The sequence below is a fragment of the Coregonus lavaretus genome (genome assembly GCF_964263955.1).
Source record: "Coregonus lavaretus genome assembly, chromosome: 3".
Classification (NCBI taxonomy): Eukaryota; Metazoa; Chordata; class Actinopteri; order Salmoniformes; family Salmonidae; genus Coregonus; species Coregonus lavaretus.
In genome coordinates, this window is record NC_139990.1 from 45,388,413 (window position 1) to 45,401,687 (window position 13,275).

The window sequence follows — 13,275 nt, forward strand, 5'->3', positions numbered from 1 at the left end:
ATGTTAGTAATGGACAGTTGCGATGATTTCAGGTTTACAGTGTTTGACAACCCATTCTGAAGACTACTTAAAACTACAATCATGATGAGGAGCACTCCACTGTTGCATCTCCTGTTCGTCTCAAGTATGTATTCTTCAGTGCTTTCAATAACATTCAAGTTCTTTGTTTGAGTCATTGTGATAATTTAGGCATATAGGCCTACTGGGTATAATTTAGGCATCATTGAATAAGGCATTCAAATATAAATCCTTTAGAAAGAGGTATAAGGTATACTCCAATTTGCATACCGCCCCAACAGATCCACAGATGATGCAATCTCTATTGCACTCCACACTGCCCTTTCCCACCTGGACAAGAGGAACACCTATGTGAGAATGCTATTCATTGACTACAGCTCAGCATTCAACACCATAGTGCCCTCTAAGCTCATCACTAAGCTAAGGATCCTGGGACTAAACACCTCCCTCTGCAACTGGATCCTGGACTTCCTGACGGGCCGCCCCCAGGTGGTAAGGGTAGGTAACAACACATCTGCCACACTGATCCTCAACACGGGGGCCCATCAGGGGTGCGTGCTCAGTCCCCTCCTGTACTCTCTGTTCACCCATGACTGCATGGCCAGGCACGACTCCAACACCATCATTAAGTTTGCCGACGACACAACAGTGGTAGGCCTGATCACCGACAACGATGAGACAGCCTATAGGGAGGAGGTCAGAGACCTGGCCGTGTGGTGCCAGGACAACAACCTCTCCCTCAACGTGACCAAGACAAAGGAGATGATTGTGGACTACAGGAAAAAAAAGAGGACTGAGCACGCCCCCATTCTCATCGACGGGGCTGTAGTGGAACAGGTTGAGAGCTTCAAGTTCCTTGGTGTCCACATCACCAACGAACTATCATGGTCCAAACACACCAAGACAGTCGTGAAGAGGGCACGACAAAGCCTATTCCCCCTCAGGAGACTGAAAAGATTTGGCATGGGTCCTCAGATCCTCAAAAAATTATACAGCTGCACCATCGAGAGCATCCTGACTGGTTGCATCACCGCCTGGTATGGCAACTGCTTGGCCTCCGACCGCAAGGCACTACAGAGGGTAGTGCGTACGGCCCAGTACATCACTGGGGCCAAGCTTCCTGCCATCCAGGACCTCTATACCAGGCGGTGTCAGAGGAAGGCCCTCAAAATTGTCAAAGACTCCAGCCACCCTAGTCATAGACTGTTCTCTCTGCTACCGCATGGCAAGCGGTACCGGAGTGCCAAGTCTAGGTCCAAAAGACTTCTCAACAGCTTCTACCCCCAAGCCATAAGACTCCTGAACAGCTAATCATGGCTACCCGGACTATTTGCACTGCCCCCCCCACCCCATCCTTTTTACGCTGCTGCTACTCTGTTAATTATTTATGCATAGTCACTTTAACTCTACCCACATGTACATATTACCTCAACTACCTCAACTAGCCGGTGCCCCCGCACATTGACTCTGCAACGGTACCCCCCTGTATATATAGCCTTCCTACTGTTACTTTATTTTACTTCTGCTCTTTTTTTTCTCAACACTTTTTTTGTTGTTGTTTTATTTTTACATTTTTTGTTAAAAATAAATGCACTGTTGGTTAAGGGCTGTAAGTAAGCATTTCACTGTAATGTCTGCACCTGTTGTATTCGGCGCATGTGACCAATACAATTTGATTTGATTTGATTTGATTTGATAAGTGTTGGAGTACCTCATACATAAAATATAATTCTGATCGTCTGTTATGCAATAAACACATGGGTAACTTTCAAACGGCAGCCCATTTTTCATGATCCTTTCATAGTTCTCTCTGTTCATAAAAAGCAACATGATGTGTATTATACGTTGATATCTTGTTGTTCATAACATTCTATGATATTACTAGGATGTGTGTGTGAAAATCTATGCATGCAGCAAGGAGATGTTATTAAATTGCTCTCAAATGGTTTTTGCTTGTATTTTACAGGACTGTGTTACCTGACTGAAGAAACACATAAGAAAACAAATACTATTTTTGTGCAAATCCAAAATATTATTTCAGCACTTTTACCAACCTCTGAACAAGCAACTACTGTAGGCCTACCTGTTCAAAACACTCCGTCTACACCAGCACCAACTACATTCACTACCACAGAGCAAGGTTCAACTGAACAGTTAACTACTAAACACCTAACGTCTGACCAAGCGACTACTGTACCTGTTCAAAGCAATATCTCAATGCCTGTACCAACTATATTAATTTCCACAGAACATGCTTCAACTGAGCAGTTAACTACTGAACACCTAACCTCTGACCCATTGACTACTGTACCTATTCAAAAAACAACTACATTCAATACCCCAGTGCATGTTTCTACTGAACACCTATCTACCAGACTCCTAACATCTCACCCAGTGATTACTGTACCTGTTCAAAACAGGACCTCAACGTCTGTACCAACTACATTCATTTCCACAGAACATGCTTCAACTGAACTGTTAACTACTGAACACCTATCTACAGAAAGTGGAACTACGGTACCGGTTCAAAGCATTATCTCAACGTCTGCATCAACTACCACGGAAAATGCTTCAACTGAAATGTTAACTACTGAAAACCTAACTACAGAACATGCAACTACTGTCCCTGTCCAAAACACTCCCTCAACGTCTGTACCAACTACATTCATTTCCACAGAACATGCTTCACCTGAACGGTTAACTACTGCACACCTAATTACAGATAGTGCAACTACTGTACCTGTTCAAAGCATTATCTCAACGTCTGCATCAACTACCACAGAACATGCTTCAACTGAAATGTTAACTACTGAACAGTCAACTAGAGAGCAAGCAACTACTGATTTATTATCCACAAGTGCTTCTACTGCACCTGTTAAAAACATTGCCTCAATGCCGGTACCAACTACATCTAATTCCACAGAGCATGTTACAACTTAACAGTTAACTACTGAACACCTAACTACAGAACATGCAACTACTGTCCTTGTCCAAAACATTCCCTCAACGTCTGTACCAACTACATTCATTTCCACAGAACATGCTTCACCTGAACAGTTAACTACTGAACACCTATCCGCTGACACATTTACTACTGTACCTGTTCAAAAACCAACTACATTCAATACCACAGTGCATGTTTCTACTGGACAGCTATCTACCAGACTCCTAACATCTGACCCAGTGATTACTGTACCTGTTCAAAACAGGACCTTAATGGCTATACCAACTACATTCATTTCCACAGAACATGCTTCAACTGAAATGTTAACTACTGAAAACCTAACTACAGAACAAGCAACTACTGTCCCTGTCCAAAACATTCCCTCGTCGTCTGTACCAACTACATTCATTTCCACAGAACATGCTTCACCTGAACAGTTAACTACTGGACACCTAAACTCTGATCAAGCAATTACTGCACAGGTTCAAAACACTCCCTCAACACCAGTACCAACTACATTCAATGCCACAGAACAATCAACTGAACAGTTATCAACTGAACACCTAACTTCTGACCCAGCGACTACTGTACCTGTTCCAAAACCAACTACATTAATTTCCACAGAACATGCTTCACCTGAACGGTTAACTACTGAACACCTAACTACAGAACATGAAACTACTGTACCTGTTCAAAGCATTATCACAATGTCTGCACCAACTACCACAGAACATGCTTCAACTGAAACGTTAACTACTGGACACTCAACTAGAGAGCAAGCGACTACTGATTACTTAACTACAAGTGCTTCTACTGCACCTGTCCAAAACATTCCTTCATCGTCTGTACCAGCTACATTAAATACCACAGACCAAGTTTCAACTGAACAATTAACTACTGGACACCTAAACTCTGATCAAGCAATTACTGCACAGGTTCAAAACACTCCCTCAACACCAGTACCAACTACATTCACTAATACAGTGCATGTTTCTACTGGACAGCTATCTACCAGACTCCTAACATCTCACCCAGTGATTACTGTACCTGTTCAAAACAGGACCTTAACGGCTATACCAACTACATTCATTTCCACAGAACATGCTTCAACTGAAATGTTAACTACTGAAAACCTATCTACAGAACATGCAACTACTGTCCCTGTCCAAAACACTCCCTCAACATCTGTACCAACTACATTCATTTCCACAAAACATGCTTCAACTGAACAATTAACTACTGGACACCTAAACTCTGATCAAGCAATTACTGCACAGGTTCAAAACACTCCCTCAACACCAGTGCCAACTACATTCAATACCACAGAACATTCAACTCAACAATTAACTACTGAACACCTAACGTCTGACCCAGTGACTACTGTACCTGTTCAAAAACCAACTACATTCAATACCACAGAACATGTTTCTACTGAACACCTAACCTCTGATCAAGCAATTGCTGAACCTGTTCAAAACACTCCTTCTACACCTGTACCAACTATGTTCACTACCACAGAACATGTTTCAATTGAACAGTTAATTTCTGAAAACCTAACTACAGAAAGTGAAAGTACTGTACCTGTTCAAAGCATTATCTTAACGTCTGCACCAACTACCACAGAACAAGCTTCAACTGAAATGTTAACTACTGGACACTCAACTAGAGAGCAAGCAACTACTGATTACTTAACTACAAGTGCTTCTACTGCACCTGTCCAAAACATTCCGTCATCTGTACCAGCTACATTCAATACCACAGTGCATGTTTCAACTGAAGAGGCAACTCCTGAACGCTCAACCGCTAACCAAGCCACTACTGCTTACTTACCTGCAACAACTACTGCTTACTTACTGTACCTGTTCGAAACACTCCCTCAACACCGGTACCAACTACATTTAATACTACAGAGAAAGTTTCAACTGAACAGTTAACTACTGAACACCTAACTACAGAGCAAGCGACTACTGGTTTCATACCTACACATGCAACTGCTGTACCTGTTCAAACACTCCCTCAACACCAGTACTAGCTACATTCACTACCACAAAGCGAGTTTCAACTGAACAGTCAACTACTAAACACCTAAATACAGAAAGTGCAACTAATGTACCTGTTCAAAGCATTATCTCAACATATGTACCAACTACCACAGAACAAGCTTCAACTGAAATGTTAACTACTGAACACTCAACTACAGAGCAAGTGACTACTGATTACTTACCTACAAGTGCTTCTACTGCTATTGTCCAAAACAGTTCCTCAACGTCTTTACCAACTACATTTAATACCACAGACCAAGTTTCAACTCAACAGTTAACTACTGAACACATAACTTCTGACCCTGCAACTACTGTACCTGTTCAAAAACTATCTACATTCAATAGCGCAGTGCGTGTTTCTACTGAAGAGGCAACTACTAAACACCTAACTGCAGATCCAGCGACTGCTGGTTACTTACCTACACATGCAACTACTGAGAATGTAACTCATCAATCAACAACTGGGACTGCGGACACAGAAATGCAACACAGCATTACACGAGTGACTACTGACCATACTTCTGCCCTTGATATAACCACGGTGGTTGAGACTGCTCCGTATAGTACTGCAGAGCCTGTCAGTGTCTCCACTGTTACGCCAACTGAAAACAGTCAAGGTTTAAGTCCAGGTAACTTTCATCATTATATCATAACTATTGACATGTTGTAAGCCTAACCGTCTCTATTTTGTTTGGCTGTGGTTTTATGTTGTTTCAAAGATGTTAGGTTACAGAGCAGAGGTATAAATGCATTCAAATCTACATTTTGTTGAATGGGCTCCATGTTATCTATCTTTATATCTTTATTTTGCTCAGACAACCTGGTATTGATCCGTGAGAACATGACGTGGAACGACGCCCTGAGCTACTGCAGAGAGCACCACGTTGACCTGGTCACTATCACTACAGAGCTGCTTCAGTACAGGATGGCCAAGAGGGCTGCCAATGCCACTTCATCCCACGTCTGGGTGGGCCTGCGCTTCACCTGTTCATTCCACTTCTGGTTCTGGATCAGGTCTGATGCAGGCTGCTACCAGAACTGGGCCCCCGGGCACGGCTCAGACAGCCAGCAGGACTGTGGGATTGCAGGGGCTGTAGAGACCACCGGGAGGCAGCAGTGGGTTAGTCTGGAGGAGAATCAGAGGCTCAACTTCATCTGCTACAAATGTTCTGGGGACAGTGGTGAGGGGTTGATACATCCCTGAATCTGACAACTTTAAGTATGTAAGAAATGCTAACACATCATGGCAGCCTAAGATTAATCTCCGGCAGCCTGTATATACCATGAGAACTCTTTCAGAAGGATCCATCTCCAGCAGCCTGTATATACCACGAGAACTCTATCAGAAGGATCCATCTCCAGCAGCCTGTATATACCATGAGAACTCTATCAGATTATGCTGATTTTACCAACTCTATTTATGTTTCAACTGAATCGTGTTTTTCTTCAGGTGATTTGATTGTATGTTTGTCCATTATGCTGATTGTATTTCATCTCAGTTGTGGTAGTCTCGTCAAGAACCAGGCTTCCCGTGACAACGACGTGATTTTGGAGCTATGGCAACACGCGACTACAGTTGTCGTAGCACACTACAATAGTTTAAAAAAGTTATAGTGTGTTACTGTTGAGTTCTAGTGTGTTACTATTGAGTTCTAGTGTGTTACTGTTGAGTTCTAGTGTGTTACTATTGAGTTCTAGTGTGTTACTATTGAGTTCTAGTGTGTTACTGTTGAGTTCTAGTGCGTTACTGTTGAGTTCTAGTGCGTTACTGTTGAGTTCTAGTGTGTTACTGTTGAGTTCTTGGGTGCTGTTGCACTGTCTGCCACAAATGTTACATTGACACAGCAGTAGATTGTATATTAAACAACTGTTACATTGACACAGCAGTAGATTGTATATTAAACAACTGTTACATTGACACAGCAGTAGATTGTATATTAAACAACTGTTACATTGACACAGCAGTAGATTGTATATTAAACAACTGTTACATTGACACAGCCGTAGATTGTATATTAAACAACTGTTACATTGACACAGCAGTAGATTGTATATTAAACAACTGTTACATTGACACAGCAGTAGATTGTATATTAAACAACTGTTACATTGACACAGCAGTAGATTGTATATTAAACAACTGTTACATTGACACAGCAGTAGATTGTATATTAAACAACTGTTACATTGACACAGCAGTAGATTGTATATTAAACAACTGTTACATTGACACAGCATTAGATTGTATATTAAACAACTGTTACATTGACACAGCAGTAGATTGTATATTAAACAACTGTTACATTGACACAGCAGTAGATTGTATATTAAACAACTGTTACATTGACACAGCAGTAGATTGTATATTAAACAACTGTTACATTGACACAGCAGTAGATTGTATATTAAACAACTGTTACATTGACACAGCAGTAGATTGTATATTAAACAACTGTTACATTGACATAGCAGTAGATTGTATATTAAACAACTGTTACATTGACACAGCAGTAGATTTTATGATTGAACGGCTTTATGGATTAAATCCGTATCACCGAACTTCAGCAATACAGCACTATTGAAATGTAAAGGTAATTTCCGATCAGCGTTTACCGTGAATGTGGTCTCCGCCAACGCGGGAACATTGCCTTAAAATTTAAATCAAGCTATAACTCTGAACTTCCACTATACGGATCAAATCGAGCCCTTAATTTGACAACCTTCAGTAACACTTTATTTGGATAGTCCATCTCCAGATGCTCTACAGATTAGTAACATTTCAAATCAAATCAAATTATATTTGTCACATGCACCAAATTCAACAGGTGTAGACCTTACCGTGAAATGCTTACTTACAAGGCCTTAACCAACAATGCAGTTCAAGAAATAGATTAAAGAAAATATTTACTAAATAAACTAAAGTAAAAAAAAATACTATGCATAGATAATAAACAGCGAGGGGGGGTCAATGTAAATAGTCCGGGTGGCCATTTGATCAATTGTTCAGCAGTCTTATGGCTTGGGGGTAGAAGCTGTTAAGGAGCCTTTTGGACCTAGACTTGGCACTCCGGTTCCGCTTGTCGTGCGGTAGCAGAGAGAATAGTCTATGACTTGGGTGATTGGAGTCTTTGACAATTTTTTGGGCCTTCCTCTGACACCGCCTCTGTAGCGCCTTACAGTCGGATGCAGAGCAGTTACCATACCAGGCGGTGATGCAACCGGTCAGCATGCTCTCGATGGTGCAGCTGTCTAACTTTTTGAGGATTTGGGGACCCATGCCAAATCTTTTCAGTCTCCTGAGGGGGAAAAGGTGTTGTCGTATCCTCTTCACGACTGTCTTGGTGTGTTTGGACCATGATAGTTTGTTGGTGATGTGGACATCAAGGAACTTGAAACTCTCGACCCGCTCCACTACAGCCCCGTCGATGTGAATGGGGGCGTGTTCGTCCCTCCTTTTCCTGTAGTCCACGATCAGCTCCTTTGTCTTGCTCACGTTGAGGAAGAGGTTGTTGTCCTGGCACCACACTGCCAGGTCTCTGACCTCCTCCCTATAGGCTGTCTAATCGTTGTCAGTGATCAGACCTACCACTGTTGTGTAGACAGCAAACTTAATGATGATGTTGGAGTCGTGCTTGGCCACGCAGTCGTAAGTGAACAGGGAGTACAGGAGGGGACTAAGCATGCACCCCTGCCCCAACTAACTATCTACTAACCCTAACCCTAGCTCCAACCCTTACCTTAACCCTTATCCTAATCCTAAACGTAACCCTTACCCTAACCCTAGCCCTTACCCTAACCCTTATTCTAAACCTAACCCTAACTCTAACGCTGACCCTAGCAAGCAGTTGCTTATCAACAGATAGTTTGTTGATAGTATGACCAGCTGTAGAGCATCTACAGATGAACTATCCAGACTATCCAAATAAAGTGTGACCCAACCTCCTGCTGGTAACGTTACTTTATTTTACATAACAACAGTCTGATAACCCCCACAACGTTTTCTCTCTGTATCAGGAACACCCACAACACTAATACTACGAATAATAATACTTTATATATTTCAGATTCTGTATTGACTTGACTATTAGAAAACAGCTTCCTGGAACATCCAGATACACATGTTTAATCACTGCAGCTAGCGACTGCAAAAAGCTGCAAAAAAACTCCACGTCATTCAAAGACTCAATCATGGACACTCTTACTGACAGTTGAGGCTGCTTCGCGTGATGTATTGTTATCTCTACCTTCTTGCCTTTGTGCTGTTGTCTGTGCCAAATAATGTTTATACCATGTATTTTTAATCCCAGCCCCCGTCCCCGCAGGAGGCCTTTTGCCTTTTGGTAGGCCGTCATTGTAAATAAGAATTTCTTCTTAACTGACTTGCCTAGTTAAATAAATAAAAATAAAAAAACCAAATTAATATATGGTTTATTTAATATAATGGTAGCACTTTACTTGACACCTAGCGTCATAACACGTTATGACACAGTCATAACCATGTCGAAATATGTCATAACAGCTGACATAACTTATCATAACCTGTCATAATATGGTCATAACACTGTCATGACACATACATTTAGACCTGTTGTGACATATATTGTGTTATTTTATGGCTGGTTATGACACCTACATAAGAGTGTTAAAACCCACAAAACCTACCACACAAGACAAAACATTCCATGACACCATAGCCTACTTGACAACAATATTTTTATGAAATTGACCACATTCAATTATCATTGTAATTGTGCACACATTGATGTTAGACATGCACCCACCCCAATGCTCTGTTGCTGATGACTGGGATGAAATCAGGAGCAGATTTCAGGAGCAGAACAGGATACCCTCATTGTGACTGATGACTGACATAAGTCCATGTACGTGATAAGCCTATCTAGCTTACATGATTCTGATAGTTATAATGCTTCTTGACAGTGTCATTGAGTGTATTTTCTTAGTCCAAGTAAAGTGACACAGTATGGTCATAATGCTTCATGACAGTGTCATAAAGTGTAATTTCTTAGTCCAAGTAAAGTGACACAGGATGGTCATAATGCTTCTTGACAGTGTCATAAAGTGTATTTTCTTAGTCCAAGTAAAGTAACACAGGATGGTCATAATGCTTCATGACAGTGTCATAAAGTGTATTTTCTTAGTCCAAGTAAAGTGACACAGGATGGTCATAATGCTTCATGACAGTGTCATAAAGTGTATTTTGTTAGTCCAAGTAAAGTGACACAGGATGGTCATAATGCTACTTGACAGTGTCATAAAGTGTATTGGTGTGTCATAAAGTGTATGAAGTTGGTCCCCCCTTTGCTGCTATAACAGCCTCCACTCTTCTGGGAAGGCTTTCCACTAGATGTTGGAACATTGCTGCGGGGACTTCCATTCAGCCACAAGAGCATTAGTGAGGTTGTGCACTGATGTTGGGCGATTAGGCCTGGCTCGCAGTCGGAGTTCCAATTAATCCCAAAGGTGTTCGATGGGGTTGAGGTCAGGGCTCTATGCAGGCCAGTCAAGTTCTTCCACAACGATCTCTACAAACCTATTCTGTATGGACCTCGCTTTGTGAACGGGGACATTGTCATGCCACAAAGTTGGAAGCACAGAAGATTTCCCTTCACTGGAACTAAATGGCCTAGCCCGAACCATGAAAAACAGACCATTATTCCTCCTCCACCAAACTTTACAGTTGGCACTATGCATTCGGGCAGGTAGCGTTCTCCTGGCATCCGCCAAACCCAGATTTGTCCGTCGGACTGCCAGATGGTGAAGCGTGATTCATCACTCCAGAGAACACATTTCCACTGCTCCAGTCCAATGGCGGCGAGCTTTACACCACTCCAGCCGACGCTTGGCATTGCGCATGGTGATGTTAGGCTTGTGTGCGGCTGCTCGGCCATGGAAACCCATTTCATGAAGCTCCCGATGAACAGTTCTTGTGCTGACATTGCTTCCAGAGGCAGTTTGGAACTTGGTAGTGAGTGTTGCAACCGAGGAACGACGATTTTTCTCGGTGGTCCCGTTCTGTTTCATTGTTTGGCCTACCACTTCGTGGCTGAGATGTTGTTGCTCCTAGATGTTTCCACTTCACAATAACAGCACTTACAGTTGACCGGGGCCGCTCTAGCAGTGCAGAAATTTTATGAACTGACTTGTTGGAAAGGTGACATCCTATGACGGTGCCACGTTGAAAGTCACTGAGCTCTTCAGTAAGGCCATTCTACTGCCAATGTTTGTCTATGGCGATTGCATGGCTGTGTGCTCAATTTTTTGCACCTGTCAGCAACGGGTGTGGCTGAAATAGCCGAATCCACTTATTTGAAGGTGTCCACATACTTTTGTATATATAGTGTATGTCACAACAGATGTAAATATATGGGCCATGACGGTGTTATGACCATATTATGACAGGTTATGACAAGTTATGTCAGCTGTTATGACATATTATGACATGGTTATGATCGTGTCATAACGTCTTATGACGCCTGGTGTCAGGTAAAGTGTTACTTCCCGAGTGGCGCTGTGCCACTAGAGATCCTGGTTCGAATCCAGGCTCTGTCGTAGCCGGCCGCGACTGGGAGACCCATGGGGCGGCGCACATTTGGCCCAGCGTAGGGGAGGGAATGGCCGGCAGGGATGTAGCTCAGTTGGTAGAGCATGGCGTTTGCAATGCCAGGGTTGTGGGTTTGATTCCCACGGGGGGCCAGTATGAAAAATAAAAATAATGTATGCACTCACTAACTGTAAGTCGCTCTGGATAAGAGCGTCTGCTAAATGACTAAAATGTAAAATGTAAATGTTACCAATATGTTATATAATACAATTCCAAAAATGAAACATTATTTCATCCCTTATCCCCGTAGAAATATCTGCATGGCTCATAATCCACCTACCGCTGCATATTGATAGCTACTTTTTCCACCATAACTCTGAGAATAGCTTGTCAATTACTATGGACTATTAGACACGAGTGTGTCACAGCGTCGTAGGCTGCCCATGAAAAGGCATTGGTCAGTGGGCCTCTCTGCCCTCCCAGCAGGTCAATGTTAATGTCCCTTTGGGTCAATCCTCCCCCTTTTCTCACCCTCGTCTCCTCTTGTGTGCTGTCCAGCTGGCTGTGACCACTGATCCCGTTACCCTCACTCCTGACCCCTGGAGCCGTTCCCACGACACACCCTTTTGTGAGCACCTCTCCATGGTGACCCATGGTCACCCTCTCTCCCTCAACCTCTATAGATGATTGGGGGGGGGGGAAGAAGCATTAATGCCATAATTCAAATGCATTTGGGATCAGTGTAATGCGACCTCATTTGGCCTTTTCCCATACCAAACTGATAGCACCAATGATACAAATATAGGCTAGGACTATATCATATAAATGTGGACTATAAGGGAAACTCATTTTGCCGTCATGTTGTATCATACATTAACCAAGCTCCTGAAGAGTAATGTTATATTTAATGTCTCTCTATTGAGAATGCCTTTTTCTAGTAAACAGTTGTTTAGTTGACCTCTGGGATAGCATACCTTACCATAGACCCAGAAGCTCTCTGCAGTTCAGTCAAACTATGGCAAATTTAAAACATAGTGTTATACTTTTTGTACACCAAATGCATGTATGTCACGTTCGTTTATAGACGGGACGGACCAAGGTGCAGCGTGATATGCGTACATGTTTATTAAATATTAAGCACAACGACAAAACAACAAACAAAACGAAACGTGAAGTCCAAGGCAGCACAACACAACATACCTTAACTGGAACAAGATCCCACAATCCACTAGTGCCAATAGGCTGCCTAAGTATGGTCCCCAATCAGAGACAACGAGCGACAGCTGCCTCTGATTGGGAACCACACCGGCCAACATAGATCTAGAAAACCTAGATCACCAACATAGAAAATCACAACATGGAATATACACACCCTGACTCAACATATAAGCGTCCTCTGAGTCAGGGCGTGACAGTACCCCCCCCCCCAAAGGTGCGGACTCCGACCGCGCAACATAAACATAACAGGGTAGGGGCCGGGTGGGCATTCCGCCTCGGAGGTGGATCTGGCTCCGGGCGTGACCACCACCTATTCTCCGCCTCCCTGTTGCGCCCCTGGTCTGGTCTGGACCTTGGCGCGCTGCTTGCCCTCTCCTTCCTCCCACGAAGTACCAAGCCCTGTCTGGACCCTGGTGTGGGAGACCCCGAACCTGGAGAGGGGCTGACGTCTGGGTCTGGACTGGAACCGCTGACTGGAGCTGAACCCGACG